The 13,385-nt window shown below is 42.8% G+C and overlaps 1 long non-coding RNA gene across 1 annotated transcript; it reads right to left on the bottom strand.

Annotated features, from left to right (window-relative positions):
• Nucleotides 1–10,616: 10,616 nt before the first annotated feature.
• Nucleotides 10,617–11,186, bottom strand: LOC133459429 (uncharacterized). Its single transcript, XR_009784052.1, has 3 exons — nt 11,124–11,186; nt 10,946–11,033; nt 10,617–10,738 (listed from the first exon to the last, which is right to left on the bottom strand). It is a non-coding gene; the product is annotated as an uncharacterized LOC133459429 (long non-coding RNA).
• Nucleotides 11,187–13,385: the final 2,199 nt, after the last annotated feature.

Here is a 13,385-nt window from a genome sequence, read left to right on the forward strand (position 1 = left end):
AACCAGTCCCAGATGTGGAGGCCTGATGATGTGACTCAGCTAAAGCTGCTCAAATTAGATTTCCAACTTGGGCCACAGTTGAACGCCCCAAATCCCTCTGACTCCTGAATAAGAGAGAGAGGGAGAGTAAGAGTTTGTAACCAATTCATGTTCTCACATGTGCACACCATTTAGAAAATACACGACTTCCATGTATAGCGACTACGGAAGAGTATTGGGGCCACGCAGGATAAAAATAAAAATAATATTTTAGAGGAGGAAGATTTTTTTTCATTATACACTTCAAGAAAAAAGTCGAAATGTCGAGAAAAAAGTCGAAATGTCGAGATTAATGTTGAAGTACAATTTCAAGAAAAAAGTCGAAATGTTGAGAAAAAAGGCGAAATTTCGACTTTATTCTTGAAATTGTATTTCAACATTATTCTCAACATTTCGACTTTTTTCTCGAAGTGCACAATAAAAAAAAATCTTCCCCTCTCATATTTTTTCTCCTGCATGGCCCTAATACTCTTCTGTAAGCGACACAGCATTCAGGTCTGGCATAGTAGCAACTCAATAAGTGATACAGAGAAACAAGGGTCATTAAGATGCTTTACATTACTATGTCCGTCTCTGAACAGTCATCTTGGGACATTGTTTGGGAATATTAGGCCGGTTCATTCTCATGCAACTCATGTCTTTCATGGCACATGCTCTGATGAAGCTGCTGGGGAAGATTACAGATGAATGCTACCCTGAGTCCTGTATCATGCCACCAGTGAAACACTGAAACACAGAGCATCCATGTTTGGGGTTGCTCTTCATCTAAGGGAATCGGTTCTCTTACAAGTCTACCCCCTAACACCGCCATGAATCAAGAATGGTGTCAAATGTGTTTCAAGAGCCACTTCTCCCAGCAATCCAAGAGCAGTTCAGTTAGTGGTGACTGTCTCATCCCACAAGGCAAGACTTCTTTCTGCCAGTCTGCTCTCTCTGTAAAGGGGGCAAAACTTTTACCCACTGAGTTAAAATTAGAGACCAACACAAAAGCTTTTAACAAAGGACTCAAACAGTGGTTAAAATCTTATCAGCAGTGTACACATAAATAGTTTTTAACTTGTTGACTGCTTGCTTTGTTTGTCTTTTTATGTTTCTAATTGAATATTGTTTGTATTTCTTTGATTTCCTTTCCAATTGTTTTGTTGTTTGTTTGTTTTTTTTTGTTTTTTTTTTCATTTTCATTCATTTATTTTATTATTTATATTTTTTTCCTATTCTTGTTATCTTAATATTTTATTGCTCTCTATTCTTTTCAAAATCTGCCTATGGACAAGTGTTGCGAATTAGCACTTGTGCTAAAACACTTAAACAATGCATCTGGTTTGTCCAATGTAATTGCTATGTCCATATCAAATAAACATAAAATAAAATAAATAAAATAACCTGTGTATTTTCTAGGATGATGGAACAGATAAAAGTGAAAACAAAGGTTCATGACCAGAAACCATGAGATGAGCAGAACAATACAACTCGGGATAAACTCAGTGAACTGATACAGCAGGAATGGTTTTCCGTTCATCCAGAAGTTGATATCCAACAAGCCAGAGGGGTCAACACTGTAAATATTAAATCTTATGTACAGTATTTGTCTCAAATGCCTTTGAAACTTCGTATTATTAATGTTTTTTTGTTTGTTTTTTTTAGAATGCCATGAAATATGTGAAAAACATGATCTTAACCATTATATCACCGCCGAAGCCTTTGGACACAGCACACATCCATATAATCTTGTATTATGTATAAACAGGATTCAGAAAGTGCTGCTTTCAGCCGAAACACGCCAAGGTAATGTGTTCGTTCAGGACGAACTAAGGTGAAGCTGAAAACTGTCTTGCTGTCTGTCATTAACCATTTGACATACGTTTGATGGACATTAACGCTGCTTTCTGGGCTCATGACTAAACCATGGCTCTGCAGTGACGACGTGCTGCATGTGGCTCATCTACAGGTGAGATTGAACCGTGCTGCAGCTGGAGTCTCGTACACATCCAGAATGAAGAAAACTCGTCCAAACGGCTCCACATCAGGAGATAATGCAGCTCAGTGGTAAACATGACCCCTGCCCCAACTCTGTTGTAACACACTACTTCCATTAGATTCAAGGTGAGCGTTTATCAAATAAAGAAAGACATCTCAGTTGGAGCATGTAAACTGGAACTGATTTGTAATCTTCGTGGTCCTTTTTCCAGCTCCACTTCACCTTCTTGAAAAAATAGCACCAAACATGTACAGGACTGTCTCAGAAAATTAGAATATTGTGATTTTCTGTAATGCAATTACAAAAACAAAAATGTCATACATTCTGGATTCATTACAAATCAACTGAAATATTGCAAGCCTTTTATTATTTTAATATTGCTGATCATGGCTTACAGCTTAAGAAAACTCAAATATCCTATATCAAAAAATTAGAAATTCTGGGAATATTAATGTTAAACTGTAAGCCATAATCAGCAATATTAAAATAATAAAGGGCTTGCAATATTTCAGTTGATTTGTAATGAATCCAGAATGTATGACATTTTTGTTTTTTTTAATTGCATTACAGAAAATAAAGAACTGTATCACAATATTCAAATTTTCTGAGACAGTCCTGTAAATAAAGTTTGGCCTTTCGTCTGTGTGATCAAAAACTTCACATCATGAGCATCGTAAAGACACGTCATGGCGACACGGCGGCATCAGACTGTACAGGAGTACTGACTGAAGATCAGCGCTGGACATCTAGTCTGACAGCATGCACATGACTTTAAAACGATTAGGAAAACATATAAACCTAAACATATTGTGAAAGGTCTTAGAACTGTGTAAATATCCCCAATACAGTTAAAAAAAAATGATTGCATGTACGTATAAAAGAAGCAAATACTTTCCAAAAGATATCCACGCTGCACATGTGCAAACACAAAGACACATGTCTCTGAGTTTTAACTGGATTGTTAAAAAATAATATCAATTATTCTTTTCGACGCTGACACGTAAGACGGCATTTGTACCTTTGACCTGCTTCTGAAAAAAAAAAGTCAAATCTCAAATCAAGATTGAACATACCAGACATTTTTACAGGTGTTGCAACATCCTCAGTCTTGGGAACGAGGAGGGGATCGACGCATCTAGTCACTCAGTGCTGACAGCATTAAGAGGAGACGGAGTTTATTTAGGTAAAGATGTGAAATGCTGAGAGGGGAGGGGAGCGGGGGGAGGGGGTGAGGAATGCTCTCCCTCCTACATTACCTCAGTGAGAAGAGAGGGAGCTCCACCGGCAGGTGTTCACATAGGTGAGGGTGTGCGTGCTTCTGCAGAGCAGGAATATCAGTTCCACGTTTCAAAGCGAGCATGTGCAAGAGAGAGGAAGACACTGAAAGGTGCACAACAAAGGAAAAGAAGAAATGAAAATTATAAAATGTATTGAAAAGATGCCATACACAAAGTCAAAACTACTCACACACACACACACACACACACACACACACACCCCTGTCTGCTCTCTGCTGTGTTGCTCAGGGCCCTGCAGTTTTAACCTTACACACACATTCCTTGACAACACATGAGGTCATGCTTTGAACTGTTTTTATCATCTGTTAATCGCTTCAGCAGCACAGCTTATGGGGTAAGGGGGGGTGGGGTTAGAGGAGAGAGAAAGATAGAGGGAGAGAGAGAGAGAGAAAGAGATTTTTCTGATTTTTAAAAAGCCCTTTATTAAATTACCAAAAACCGGGCCATTTCAACAAAGAAAATTACGTCCAATACAAGAAAAATGTCTTGAGACTAAAACCCAGAACCAAAAAAAAAAAAAATCATTCAAAAGCGTAGTTCTTACTTTTGCCGTTCAAAGGTTACAGCCAAGCAGAAACAACTACTCTCAAAAATGTAAAATCAAGGAGTTCTCTACGATTGAACACAACACATCCTGCACACCCCAAATATTCACAAAGACTTCAGTCTTATTCATCAGTGTGTAAAACTCAAACTCTACTCGGAGCCGAGCTGCCAGCAAAGATATAGGGAGAGAGGGGGAGAGAGAAAGATAGAGGGAGAGAAAGATATAGGGAGATATAGGGAGAGAAAGCCGTCTGAGCTTTAAACAAGTTCAAAAAGCTCGTCTCTTGTCTCTTGCAGAGGTGGCGGTGGACTGTGGAATTCCTCGGGTTGCCAGAAAACATTACATTTCACATTTTGAGAGGAATGTCTCTGGTCAGACCTGCAATTTGTACATTCACCTCCAAGACGGTTCTTCCTGTTGGGACCTGTTTTTATGAGAGGAAAGATGTGGTCACAGGGGAGAATGTGTGAACCGTAACATCCCGTCTCTTCACATGGAGGGACGTCTCACAGATGATCTGCTGGGTGGGGACTGATGGCTCTAAAGGACAGAGAGGTTGGGAGGAAAATGGGACAGAACAAAGTGTACATCAGGATGTCGGCTATGTTGGGTCTTTATCAAGATTATATCTCAGATGTGAACAGACTTCATGTCAAACCTACTGCTGGTAAACCTTTTAACTATAAATGCAAAAAACTAAATTAGATTTTTTTAACAAATTCTGAGCAAAAAAACAAAACAATTCATATAAGGCTAAGAAATACTTGTGAATGAAGTTGAGATGAGGAGAAGTGAACATGTTTGAGAGTCTCCATAGGCGCTACAGTGCTCTGCAGCACCGCGATGACTGACTGCATCAACACCCAAGTCTGAATTTCAATGCAAACTACGCTAACCTGCCGAGGCATGCTCGGTATAGAGCATTCCTGTCCACACAGAGCTATATTTACCCCCATAATGCTGCAAGAACATGGGCTGAAATTTGACAAGCGATGGAAATTGTGATGAAGCAGCAACACAAAAGTCTGAATTTAAGCTTTTTGTTTGTACACGGACGTTGTGAAGGTGTCTAATGTAGATCGTGTCTGATGTTGGGAGAGAACAAATCCATATTTTTACAACAACCAGGTCATTTATGTAAACGTGTATCATGGCAAGGACGAGTGTCCAGCTGGCAACAGGGGTGCCACAGGGATCGGTGCTTGGCCCTCTTCTCTTTTCACTATACACCGCTTCACTAGGTGAAATCAGCTCTCATGGCTTCTCCTACCACTGCAATGCTGATGATACCCAGCTCTTCCTTTCCTTCCCACCTGGTGACACGCCCGTCTCAATGCGAATATCAGCCTATCTTTCTGATATCTCTGCATGGATGAAGGACCGAGCTTATTGTCTGTCCAGCCAGTCAGTCCTTACCTCCTCAGATAAGCAGCTGGATTCCACCACACTTGTGCCCACGTCTTCTGCCAGGAATCTTGGTGTCGTGTTAGACAGCCAGCTGACCTTTAAGGAGCATGTTGCCTCGGTTTGCCAGTCTTGCCGTTTCGCTCTCTACAACATCAGAAAATCAGACCCTACCTGACAGAACATACGACACAGTTCTTGGTTCAGGCTCTGGGGTCATGTATTGACTGCTGTAATTCCTTGTTGGTCGACCATCCTGCTGCTCAGTTAAACCTCTACAGATGATCCAGAATGCAGCGACACAGCTGTTTTTCTATCAACCCAAGGGAGCTCATGTCACTCTGCTGCTAATCTCTCTGCACTGGCTTCCAGTTGCATCAAGTTCAAAGCTTTGCTTCTGGCTACCAAACAATTACCCAAACGGCTCCTCAATACCTTCACTACTTGATCCAGAGCTACAGTACTCTCCCTCTCCACAGCTCCGCTCAGCCAATGAAAGACGCCTAGTGCTTCTGTAATGGTGATAAAATTCCTATTAATTCTGATTAACAAAGGCAAGGCATTGAAACCTATGTATTTCGGTCTGCACAAAAAACTCTGAATAAACCCAGTATGGGATGGGGAAGGCTGGAAAAATCAAAAGTCAGACACATTTTATGAGTGCACAGATGTGATAATTACTTTTTATTACATAATTTATGTGTACTGTGTCTATTTTTTCCTGTAATTTTAATGGGGGACACCCTTGCGCCAAGCCGCCACTGATCTCAACCATCATTTTTTTCCCCCCCATTGTTCTTATGGTGCTGGTCTGCCACCTCCTTTTCTCTGGATGTTTGCAGGCCAGAGCTTCAGGAGCTGCATGCTGTCCTGCAGTCCCACCCTCTGATCATCCCAGTGCTTGCTTCCACCTTTCTGTACGCTAACATCCTGACCTGCAGTCCTGCTATCTGTCTCCTTTCTTTCTTCCTGATCTGCAGGAAGGTCCCCCCTTAGGAACCAGGTCCTGCTCAAGGTTTCTTCCCTTTAAAAGGGGGAGTTTACTCGTCATGGTTATGTAATTGCTTGGGGGTCATGTTCTGGGTCTCTGGAAAAGTGCCTAGAGACAACATCTTCCGTCATATAGACGCTGTATAAATAAAATTGTAGCAGCTGCTGTGCCAGATGGTAGAGGAGCCAATCAGGGCACTCTTGATACCCCTGTAGAACATGCACCCAGTCTAAACCTCAGGAAATATAATGCCTGCCCTCACGCCATCTTTAAGTGTAGTGGTACAAGTGGTCCAGCAGGTCTTCACTGATGTGCACAACATTTGGAGGCAACCTTTTCCACCTCTGAATCCCCAACAAAAATGAGGATGTGACCCCCCCACCCCCATCTTAGATTTCCAGAAATGAAGGGACATTTCCTCAGTTTTGCAGCTGTTGACAGCATCTTGGCACAATATCTGTATGAGGGGCCCTTTACGTAAAAATAAATCCTGGAATTAAATGAAGGAACTCCGGACCAAATCACTCTGAACAAGATGAGTTTAATGTTTTACAAATATGTAGACATCTCCAAGGGTTCAGTGTTTTGATCAGACCTGCAGGGGAAGAAAAAGCCTAGTTAGTATAAAATGTTGCAGTTCTGCAGATCTTTTTGGCATCATTTAGACTGCTACCTCCTTAGAACTTCTTGTGTCCTTTAGACCCAGGCTCTTGCACATCAATAGGAATGTGGTCAAAAGTATCCGTGGAATATTTAGAATGAGACTGCAAGTCCCTTGCTCTCTGGTAGCCACTGCTGGAATGAACTGAGTGGGAAACCGGGAACAGTGGGCGGCTCTCAACGATGCCGAGAGGACCGTGGTCCGTGGTCCAGGCGAAGTGTGGGAATGGACGGTTTGGCTGGAAGCTCATCAGGTTCTCAATGATACTGGAGATCCCTGAATCCTGGCCAGCTCCAAAGCCAGATCCGGCCCCAGAGCCGTAGCCCGCCCCGCCAGCCCCAAAGCCAGATCCAGCCCCAGAGCCGTAGCCCGCCCCGCCAGCCCCAAAGCCAGATCCAGCCCCAGAGCCGTAGCCGGCCCCGTCAGCCCCAAAGCCAGATCCAGCGCCGCCAAATCCTGCACCGCCGGCCCGAAAGCTAGATCCAGCACCGCCAGCCCCAGAGCCGTAGCCTGCGCCGCCAGGCCCAAAGCCAGATCCGGCACCGCCAAAGCGGGTCCCAGTGCCAATGAACCCTCTATCAGAACCAGATCCTGTACCAGTTTGGCCTGCATACAGAGACAAGAACATCATGTTACGAGTATGGTGTCATAGTTCACTGGAGCTGATCAAAAGATGCTCCCCATGTTAGAAAAACCTGCTCAAGCTACTGGCTGAATATTTTAGTCACATCTTATTACTAAACAACCCCACCCCCCCAAAATCTTTAATTGAAAAAAAAGCCAATATACATGTTTACTTACTTTTTTTGGTGGGGATACAAACTCCAAGGCCAAAGAGCAGGAGGCAAAGCCACAAATCCCTGTTCACAGACAACTTCAGTCATTTAGTTGGACTTTTTTTTTTTTTTTTAAATTAACCACCAAAAGTAACAACTCACCTCACAACACACTGAAACACCATAATGAAATTTAACTTAACAGACTAAACAGAACAGTTTAGTACATGCAAGAAGAATGTCCAATGTCTTAAACTTAAAGTGCTTCTTCATGCCAGATGATTTTATACTGACGCTTCACCCGCTCTAATTAAGCTCATTATCGGCACCTGGTGGTGCTGTAGCGTCTCGGTTTTCACATCTATTCCAGATGATGGCGCTATTGGACCTACAAGACGGTTGCCAACCGTCAGAAACAATGCAAGAAGAAGAAGAAGCTGTTGTGTCTCGTATTATGCTGATGTGTTTGGATCATAGACCCTATAAAACAATGCACGAAGCATTTGGGCACTTGTCCCATTGGTTTCTGCAGACTGGTTTTGAAGCACATTTTTTTTCATGTGATATCAGCCATGTTGCTTTGGAACCAATGGAAACATGGCCACCGTTTATCAAACAAAGTTAGCTCTGCTCCCAACTCCTTCAGCCAAACCCCACAGAAATATCTGCAGAGCTGCCGGCAGACATTTACACTGGAATATGCCGTTAAATATATTAACCCGACAGTGAAATTAAATATTTCTGTCCCAATTACCTGACACCGGGTTAATACAAACACGGTGTTGCTTCGCTAAGGGCAGTATCATGGAGGTTACAGACGATAACGTGATAACAGCTTGGAATTTGCTGAGCCAACTGTTAATCATATTAGAAATAAATTAATGCTTTATATAAACAGCCCCTGTGTGGTACAACAAAAATTCACCCCCTCAGAGTTGTCATGGATGTGAAATCAAACAATTGAGACAAAAAAGAATATGTTGAACCAGGTTGTAAATGTTTATTTCTGCTCTAAAGATGGACATTTTAACATGGGAGTTGATGGACGTTGACATGTTTTTGGATTTAGATATTTTAGGGACTGGACCACACGATTTAATCGTCCACAGAAATTGCATGGGCAGGTCCAGCAGAAAAAACTCAAGCTTTGCAACTTATCAGCAATAGCTGAAGAGACACCCGAACACAAGGTTGATCAAATCAAATCTCAAATCAAGTTTTCAGGTAAGAAAAGGGAGACTTCCAGTGGCGCCACCTGGGGGTGGCCTGGGGTGGCCACGGCCCTCGCTACAAATTTCCTGGCCACCTCACTTGCCTCAATAAAAAAAAACAAAAAACACTTGCCGGTCACATAGATTCTATCGTCAGTTATGCGTTTCATCCCAAATCATTTGGGCCAAATGCATATCAGCAGGTGTTTAAGTATTTCTGAGCCTGTATACTACAACAGTATAATACAATCCTGTAATGATGGCTTTTAGTTTTGGTGTCCACCCCAAGAATTGAAGTGGCCCCATCTGGCCCCCCCTATTAAAGATATTTGTTGGCGCCCCTGCCACCAGCCTCATCAGAGTTGAACAGGTGAGGCGGGAGCTGAGGAAGACCAAGGTGAGGAAGGCTGCTGGCCCTGATGGCATCACCTCCAGGCTGCTGAGGGACTGTTCTTCTCTTCCGGACGCTTCTCTGCTCCTGTCCCTTATTTATCTGCCCTGCTACTGCTTTTTGTCCTGTCTCGTCTTCAGAGTCTCTCCTTTTCACTCCTCCGAAACTCTACAATCATGGAATTGATTAACTGGTCTCTCAGCACAATCGAACAAATTTTTGCGACGAGAAGTCAGGGGGTAAGGGAGCCCTCTTGCCTCGATGGGACATTTTTTGCGGGATACACAATGGATTCCTGGAAACATTGGAAACCATTGTGCCTGGCGATACTGTCTGTCGGGGACGTTGAAGATGCCTTCATAATTGGATTTATGATAGCAGGATTTCTCCTAATTGGAGCGGGGGGATTCCTCGTCTATCGACAAACGCGTAAGTCGTCGACAGCTGCTTTGGCCCTCTCCGAGCTGCCTGACTTGACTGAAGGGATAAGCGCTGCGACTAAGGGCCAATCCCAATTCTCCTTCACTCGCCCTTCTTTTCTCCACTCGCACTTCTTTTCTTCCCTAAGCCCTAAAAAAGAAGGGGGAGATTTTAGGGCACTTGAGATCTAGGGCACTTGGCCCAGGTGCCTGTCCCAATTCTCCCCCTACCCCTCGTTTCCATCCCTACCCTGATCAGGAAGCTGAGAGCCAAAAGCTGTTTTAATTTCAGCTGTAGCTCTGTTAATATGGCACTTATATTCCATATAAAAAAATGTGCACAGAAATATTTACAAAAAAAAAAGTTTGCAGTGTATGTGCTGCTACTGCTGATGAGGTGTCCTGTCCACCATTTTCTCTAAAAGGTTCAGGAACCTGTCCATGTGTTCTTCATATAGTTTTGTACTTGTGTGGTTTTACTCACTTGGAAATACTTTTAAATTGTCTAATAAAACTTGTTACACAACAGTTTTCTCTTCTGGGGTTTCTCAAAGTAAGGTAATGTCTCAAATTATAAACTGTACAACGAGATCAATAGTAAAATAAGGATAGTGAGAGAATCTGCAGTAAAAAAGGCTTTATTTGCTATATTCAAATACAATTTTAAAAAAAGAAAAAAGTAAACATTGCACGCAGAACAAAGAAAGGTGCTGTTCCATATAAAAAATTTGCACAGAACTATGTACAAAAAAAAAAAAATTGCAGTGTATGTGCTGCTACTGCTGATGAGGTGTTTGGTCCACCATTTTCTCTAAAAGGTTCAGGAACCTGTCCATGTGTTCTTCATTTTTTTGACATCTTCTGTCTTCTTTGGCGGCCACAGCTTGAAGGAAGTCCTGCATAGAGAATTTCTTTTTTTGGGGATCGGGGGGAAAGTGGACCTGATGCCTGAAGCTTCCAGCTTCCTCTTCCAGCTGGTGAGGCAGAGCTTGAGGCCGATGTGCTGGCGTCTTCCAAAGTGTTCTGAGATAAAAAAGATGGATACACATGTTGATTACACACATGACTGGACTATCATACACACCCACAACATCATACCAGGTTCATTATCACTGTATAAATAAAAATTACCTCTGTGCTATTAATAAATACTTTACATGGATTTTTTTTTGTTAAGCATCATCTCTTCAGCAGATAATATAACTTACCATAACCATAACCATTGCTTACCTTATATTTTTTTTTAAGATTTTCCCATTTTTTGCCAATTTGTGCTGTGGTCACCTTTCCCTCCAGTTCCAGCTCTTTGATGAGTTTCCTGTAACAGAAAACAGTGATGAATAGTAGTTATACCATGGTTAAGGACCCCATCACAGATATTCTGCAAGCAGAGAGCTAGATCACTCACTCCCACAGTGGTTTAGCAGCATATTTCTTCTTAGTAAAATTCTCCTCGTTGGTAGCCCTAAAGCTTATTATGTGTCGGACCTGATCCGGAGCCCCTGGAATGAAATGTGATTACTGCAATGCACAAACGTCCTCGTAAAAAAAAAAAAAAAAACAACAAAAAGAAAACGTTTGAACTATGATAACAAGGCAGCAAGCAACGTTATTATTACTTCGTAACCCCCCCCAAATAACGTTGCTGCCTTATAGTAATGTGAAATATACAACAAATTTGTAGAAAATATGAGAGTTAACGAGTAGTTAACAGGACACGGCAATGTTATCTAGCCGACTCATCATGAACAGCCACATGTTGCATTATCTTACGTTAACTCAGAATCAGAATCAGCTTTATTGGCCAGGTTCTAACATTGTCCAACAAGTAATTTGACTCCGGTAATTTCACTCTTTGGTATTAAAAATAAACAATAAACAATGTGGTATTTCTATGTACTGTTCAAACTGTTAAAACATACAAAAGCACTGTGATTTTTTTAATTCCATGGGACATTATACTTACATTTGTGGGTTCAATATCCTCCTGCTCTTTGCGGTTCGCCATTTGACTCAAAAAAAATGAAAAAAATGCCTGCTTGCTCAAAATCGAGACGAGTCTGCAAAGCATGTTTTCCTCGGTCGGCGAGCTAGACGCAGCCTACGGCGTAGCTTACGTAACCTACGGCGTCGCTTACGTAGGTTACGTAACCATATTCCGGCGCGATCTTAGCGAACAACGGACAAAAAAGGGATGATGTACATTCACTGAGTGGATATTATGAAAGTAAAATATCGGTTTGCGCCGAGAAATGTAATCAAAATGCATTTTTATGCAGAAACTACCTCAAAATATTGATTTTATTCCCAAGAAATGTCCTCCATGTTTTTTTTTTTTATTCAGTCCGCAAATGACGACGAAAAGCATTCTGGGAAATTTTCATACCCCCTCGCTCGCCAAGTCAGCATCTGAAATCCCTCGATTTGAAGGGGCTATTCTCAGCCCCTAGCCCTCGTTATGCCCCCCTCCCCCTAGGTGAAAAGAGGAATTGGGACACCACTACCTTCACGGGAACGCGCAAAATTTAGGGTTAGGGAAGAAAAGCAGGGCGAGGGGGAGTATCGGGACGCAGCCTAACACTCTGACTTTAACGCTGGGGAGCAAGGCCGCAAGCTAGATACGATTCTTGAACTGAATTGCAGGCTGGCGGCGGTCTTTGAGCTCATTGGCAAGATGGAGAATACCTTGGAGAAGTTGGAAGCTCGGCTTGGCGGGAATTGATCACAAATTCGTCTGTTTGGAGTCGCCATTGAGGAACCAGAGACTTAAGGCAGACGGAAAATTACTGGGAGCTGCCTGTTCTTTTCAATACAATTGTTGATTCTATAATCTGGCCTTGACAGAGCGGTTTGGCTGATCGCTGTAGTCACAATCTCCCTGGTGGAATGTAAACAAGGTGACTCTGCCCCCACTAACCCTTCCCTCTCCAGATCATCCGCGGACCTGTTTTCAGAACTGACCGAGCCATCTGATAACATCAAGGACATTGGCTGAGGCAGCTCTGAGCGACGTTCATGGACTCACCGCTACACACACACTTGCTGATAACCACACCTCCCTATTCTCAACGCATTCCTGGCTATAAGTCTTGTGAAGTTGATGTAAATTTGTCATGTGCTTTCTGTGCTGAGGTGTTTTTTTGCACTTTCTCACTGTGTAAATACACAGTGTGAAGATGCCTTTTTTTCCCTCCCCCACCCCAATGTCACCCTTTCTCTGCTTTGTTCCGTTTTCGGGTTGCTGCTTGTTGTGGTCGACCGGCCGGCAGCTGAGCGGATTTACTGTACTTGTATTGTTGCTTAGTTGTCCTGAATTGCCCCTTGGGGATGAATAAAGTTTCTCTGAATCTGAATCTGACCAGCTCTGTGCTGTGCTCCTGCACATCTTTAACCTAAGCATCAGTCTGGAGAAAGTTCCACTCCTGTGGAAGACCTCCTGTGTGGTTCCGGTTCTGAAGACTAAACAACCCAGGGAGCCCAACCCCTTCAGACCAGTAGCCTTAACCTCCCACCTGATGAAGACTATGGAGAGGATTCTACTCGGCCACCTGAGATAGTAGCTGGTTGACGTGATGGACCCCCTGCAGTTGGCGTACCGGCCTGACATCGGTGTGGATGATGCTGTCATCTACCTGATGCACAGGTCACTCGCGCATCTGGAGAGCGCCAG

Source organism: Cololabis saira, chromosome 14, assembly GCF_033807715.1.
Source record: "Cololabis saira isolate AMF1-May2022 chromosome 14, fColSai1.1, whole genome shotgun sequence".
Taxonomy (NCBI): domain Eukaryota; kingdom Metazoa; phylum Chordata; class Actinopteri; order Beloniformes; family Belonidae; genus Cololabis; species Cololabis saira.